At 42.8% G+C, this 6,071-nt stretch overlaps 1 long non-coding RNA gene across 1 annotated transcript; it reads right to left on the bottom strand.

The window, feature by feature from the left end:
* Window positions 1-2,101: 2,101 nt before the first annotated feature.
* LOC132520725 (uncharacterized) lies at window positions 2,102-4,978 on the bottom strand. The gene is made up of 3 exons (XR_009540606.1): window positions 4,861-4,978; window positions 3,381-3,450; window positions 2,102-2,217 (listed from the first exon to the last, which is right to left on the bottom strand). It is a non-coding gene; the product is annotated as an uncharacterized LOC132520725 (long non-coding RNA).
* Window positions 4,979-6,071: the final 1,093 nt, after the last annotated feature.

Below are 6,071 nucleotides of genomic sequence, written 5' to 3'. Positions count from 1 at the left end.
ATGGGGGAGGGGGGAGCGGAGGTGGGAAGATGTTAGAATGATGCTGCTGTGAGCCAAGAAATGCTGGCAACCACCAGGGGAGAGAACATGGCCCTGGCGACACCTTGATTTCAGACTTCCAGTCACCAGAATTGTGAGAGAATACATTTCTGTTGTTTTAAGCCACCCAGTTTGTGGTCTTTTGTTACAACCGCCTCAGGAAACTGATACAGCCCTTCATACTAGAGCAGACACCGCCACGACCCTCCCCACCAGCTCCATCCTAGCCCCATTTGCCTGCTTGCTGCCCCTCAAACCCTCAGCAAGGGTCTCAGAGCCCCCCACCAACCTGCCTTGGCAGCTCTTCCCCCAACATCCCGACATCTGTGGGACTTGCTCCCTAGTATCTTTCAGGTCTCTGCTCAGACACCACCTTCTAAGGGAAGCCCTCCTTGACCACTCTCTATATACAAACCTACCCAATCTTGCCCTCTGTATTCTCCAATACCTACTTGTTAGAGGTGGAATTGTCTCCTCCCCGGCAAACTATGTTGGAATCCTAACCCCCATTTACCTCGGAACCTTATTTGGTGATAGACGCTTCACAGAAGTAATCAAGTTAAAATGAGACCATTAGGGTCCCAATCTCATATGACTGTGTCCTTGTGAAAAAGGGAAATTTGGACGCAGAGACAAGACACACACAAAGGGAAGATGATGTAAAAACAATGAAACAGAATGACCACGAAGCCTGGAGCAGATTCTCCTTCACAGCCTCAGAAGGAACCAACCCTGTTGGCACCTTGATCTCAGACTTCCAGCCTCCAGAACAGAGAGACAGTACATTTCTATTGTTTAAGCTGCCCAGTCCGTGTATTTGGTTAAGGCAGCCCTAGAAAACTAATACACTTCCTGATCTGCTACATGTTGATTTCTTTTTTTTTTTTCTTTGCTCCCTATTAGAATCTAATCCCACGTGGGCAGGGATTTTTTATATTTTATTCACCACCCAAGTGCCTGGAACAGTGTCTGGTGCGAAGCAGTTGTGCAATAAATATTTGTGGAATCAGTGAATGAATCTGTTAATTGCTCCCTCCATGACGGCACCACACACACATTATGTACAGTCCTGAGAGGTTTCTTTCCTCCTGACACCAAATATATGGTGTCTTTTCCAACACCACTTCTCCAACTCTCCAACACCAGCTGGGTGGCCAGCAATTCAATTCAGTTCTGACACTCTCTACCTGGAGTCAGTCAGTTAAAGGGGTCATTCGGCCCCTCAAGACTACCCTCTCTTCAGACATCATTCACAAATCCTGGGCCACCCAATCTTCTGACCAAACGGCTATAAATCAGAAATTCCCAAGACCCCCTCCTCAGGTTTGATAATCCTCTAGCACAACTCACAGAACTTCAGGAAAGCACTTCACTTACTATTACCAGTTTGTCATAGGGGATACAACTCAACAATGGCCAAATGGAAGGGAAGGATGGGGGTTGGGGGTGGGACATAGAACTTCAATGCCTTCTCTAGGGAGGCCACCCTCCAGCACCTCGATGTGTTCAGCACCGTGGAAGCTCCCTGCATCCCATTGTTCAGGAGTTTTTATAGAAGTTCCATTACAGAGATGTGATTGATTCAATTACTGGTCATTGGTGATTACCTCCAGCCCCTCTTCCCTCCCCAGAGGTTGAGGGGGTGAGGCTGAAAGTTCCAGGCTTCTATTCCTGGTGTGATCTTTCTGGAAACCAGCCCCCATCCTGAAGAGGTAAATACAAGACCAAGAAATATATAAAAAGATGGCCAGTATGATTAGCAGATGCAAATTTTTATATATAGCATGGATTAACAACAAGGTCCTACTGTATAGGACAGGGAACTATATTCAATATCCCGTGATAAACTATAATGGAAAAGAATATGGAAAAGAATATTTATATGTATAACTGAGTCACTTTGCTATACAGCAGAAATTAACACATTATAAATCAACTATTTTTCAACAAAACATTTTTTTAAAAGATGCTCAATATACATACTAATTAAGGAAAGATAAATTAAAACACTGAAATATTTTATAACCACCCAATTGGAAAATATTGAAAAGCCTAACAATTTCAGTATCAGTGCAGATATAAAGCCATGGGATAACTTACACATGCGTATTTGAAGGGTAATTTGCTACAATCACTCTGGAAAGAAAAGACTTGCTCTTCAATCCAGCGGTTCCATTTCTAGGAAAAGAATAGAAAAGCTCTTACAGAAGTTCCATAGGGAAAATGGCACAAGAGAGTTTATTGCATTATTTGTTTGTCATAGAAAAAATATACACAGTATGACATCAATAAAATACATTCTGACAACACAAAAAAATAGGGATTCACATATAGGATGTTAATAGAATTTTCAAATGCCATTCTAGGTAAACACCAAATTCAAGATGACAGTTCCCCTCTGGGTGAGGGACGGGGAAAAGAAAGGGATCATGGAAGGATATACTGGGAGCTTTGCCAGCATGTGTGTTCTTTTGCTTCTTAAAGAAATAGGAAGCAAGTATGACAAAATGTTGGAACTCCCTAGAGCTGGGTGGTAAATGTGCTGTGTTTGTCATGAACTTTTCTGTGTATTTGAAATCATTCATATTTTAAGAAAAGCATTCAAAAGTGTGCCTCTTAATGTAGTGACTCTTTTTCTCTTGAGCAGGACCTCTTTTATCAGTCCCACGGTTGCCACGGCAGCTGCACACGTACTATGCCCCCTGCCACCCTCACATAGTGGGCTTTACACTGCCCGGACCTCTGTAAATGGGGAGAAAAGGATGAACTGATAGTTCTTCAGACTTCTGAAGATCATATGAAACGTCTTCTCATCTCTTTTCGAAATGGGCTACCTCCTGCTGACCACTAGGTAGGACACCAGCTTGCCAGTTGTTGAATAAAAACGCTACATAGAGAATCCTTGAAGCAGCCTCTGTTTCTGCAGAGAGGACCACGCTCAGAGAGCTGTTCGTGGTGTGCTTCCCGAGTGTGTAAGCAACCCCCTTCTGGACTCCCGATGATGACAGTTCATTTGGAGTGCAGGGAGTAATACGTTGCTAATTTGCGCACATTTAAACATATATTCAATTAACTGGAATTTTCCTTGATCCATGATTTTTTTTTTTTTCTGGCTAACTGTGGTTGGGAGAAGGAAGAGAAAAAAAATGGAAAATAGCACTTATTTGATGTCCGTTATGTGCCAGGAAGCAAATGACAGCTTTGTCTCCTGTGACCCTTGGGCCTGTCCTTGAAGGAGGAGCATCATTTCAGTTTCAAAAGGAGGAAGCAAAGGCTCTGAGATGTTAGGTGCCTCACCCAATATCCCACACATGAGCAACAGACAGAAGGTTTGAACCCACCTCTCTCTTCCAACAAAGCTTGCCCTCTTTCTGTCATACTCCTTCTCCAGAAAGCCTTTGCAGTGAAAGTCTGAGAGAGAGAAGGCAGAGAATATATTTAGTGTAATTTAAACATCTGTAAGTATAGCTATAAGAGAACAGATTATAAGAAAACAGACAAAAGGTCAGTCACCTCTGAGTTCTGCCTGAACCAAGATCACAAAATAAAATGAAAAATATTGTAGCTTATTCCTCCCACAAAATGAGTTTTTTAAGGGAGTAAAACGTCTAGGGAGCTATTCTTATATAACAAGAGGGAAAATAAGGTCCCGGTATGGTCTTTTCACTCCAGACGTGGTGAACTGGGAACAGATTCTCACAAGCATTTGTGCATTTGTTTGTTCGGGGGCGGGGGGCGGGGTTGGGGGGAGCGGGTTGATTCACACTAGGGCTGCCATAGCAAAGTACCACAGACTGGGAGGCTTTAAATAGATTTATTCTCTCACAGTCTGGAGGCCAGAAGTTTGAGATCAAGGTGTCAGCAGGGTTGGTTTCCTCTGAGGGCCCCTCTCCTTGGCGTGTAGACGGCCACCTTCTCCCTGTGTCTTCACATGGTCACCCTCTGTACTTCTCTGTGCCTGAGTCTCCTCTTCTAATAAGGACAGCAGTCCTATTGGATTAGGGCCCACTCATATAACCTCATGTAAACTTAATGACCTCTTTAAAGATCCTATCTCCAAATACAGTCACTTTCTGAGGTACCAGGGATCAGGACGTCAAAACATAAATCTAGCGGAAACACAATTCAGCCCAAAACAGGGAAAATAAGAGGTGTGAAGAAATCAGATCAGAGTTTGTGGGATTCTGTGAAAACAGTCATAGATGGTGACATAGCCTTGTTTAGCCACCAAACCAGAACAGAACCATCTTCTCTAGAAATATCCCAGTCGACTGGCATCAGAGTTGAATCATCAGTAAAATCTTTTTTTTCCCTTTAGAATCATATGAAAATAATTATGACAAGGATTCTGGGGAGATTGTGAGGCATAATATTTTTATCTCTTCAAATTCCTCCATCAAATCAGACCAAGCAACCAGTGTATCAAAATCAAAGACCCTGGGCTTCCCTGGTGGCGCAGTGGTTGAGAGTCCGCCTGCCAATGCAAGGGACATGGGTTCGTGCCCCGGTCTGGAAAGATCCCACATGCCGCGGAGCAGCTGGGCCCGTGAGCCATGGCCGCTGAGCCTGCATGTCCGGAGCCTGTGCTCCACAACGGGAGAGGCCACAACAGTGAGAGGCCCGTGTACCGCAAAAAAAAAAATCAAAGACCTTGAACTTCTGCAACAAAATAATTAACAAGGTATTCCAATGAATCTTGCAGAATGAGCATGTGGGGTAAATCACCAACAGCTACAAGACCCGTATGGTTGAGGATCTGTGTGGAAGGAAAGAAAGGGATTCCGACAGTACAGAGAACAGAAAAACCACAACATTGCTCACCTGTATTCACTGACAGCACAGAGGTCCAATTTGAAAATTGTAGCATCCAATTCACAGGGGAGCACGAGGGGACCATGACACACCATTCTGACCATGAAGGAGAAGTCTGGAAGCCTTCAAAAACAGCACAGGGAAGCTACCTGTCAAGACAAACTCCACAAGGAAGAGATCAGGAATAAAGGGTACAGAGAACAGAGGTGGTGCAGGAAAAATTGGGGGAGGGGATCAGAAAGTCAGATCTCTGAAAATATTGAATACAATATTTTTTGTCACTTTGCAAAAGCAGCAGAAGAGGGAGCACTAGAGCCAGGAAGCTACAAAACCTATTTTGCTGTATCCCTCACTCCTATAAATACAGAAAAACTCATTTCACTTAAAAACAAAACACAATAGAAAGGATCATGGCCAATTCTAATATAAAGTTGTTATAAGAGGAAAGAGGAATAGAACATAATATTGTCCCTACAGGCAACGAGAGCAAAACAGAAAGCTATGCTGCACAATGCAGATGAAAATGTAACCTAATATTTGAAATGAGGTGAAAGGAATTAAGCCAATGATAGATGTTATTAAAGCGTAACTTAGGGAATTCCCTGCCAGTCCAGTGGTTAGGACTTGTCACTTTCACTGCGATGGCCCAGGTTCAATCCCTTGTAGGGGAACTAAGACCCCACAAGCTGAGCCATGTGGCTAAAAAAAAAAAAAGTGTAAAAATCAAAACTAGAAACCTTTAGAAGTACAGGATTTGAAAGGACAGGTAACAGAACTCAGAACAGGATTAGAAGTACAAGGAAAACTTTTCAGAAAAAAGTAACTAAATTAGCAGAGACATCAAAAGCAATAAACAAAACAAATAATGGCTTAAAAGAAACAAAATATAAAAGAGCAGATTTTCCAAAATCAAAACAAAATAAAGAGGTTCCACTTCTGGTTAAGATGTAAAAGACCACAAAAGACCACCACTACACCATAGCTATGAGAAAGTGCTGGATAAGCTTGCAATTGTATTTTTCTTTAACACCATTGAAGAGTTGTAGATTCAAAAGAAGTCTGAATAAACTAAAATCCAGAGAGGGATGAGCCCTTCTTTGTTGAGCACGGCCTCTTCCATTACTGGGGTAAGTTGTCAAGTATGGGAGCCTGGATGGGCAGAAAAGCAAGTTTGCTACTGGTAGAGAAAAATTGAGGGGATAAGGAGAAACTGAGTGTTT

The sequence above is a fragment of the Lagenorhynchus albirostris genome, chromosome 5 (genome assembly GCF_949774975.1).
Source record: "Lagenorhynchus albirostris chromosome 5, mLagAlb1.1, whole genome shotgun sequence".
NCBI lineage: Eukaryota > Metazoa > Chordata > Mammalia > Artiodactyla > Delphinidae > Lagenorhynchus > Lagenorhynchus albirostris.
The sequence above is the reverse complement of the archived record's forward strand: the minus strand, read 5'-3'. Positions and strand labels throughout refer to the sequence as shown.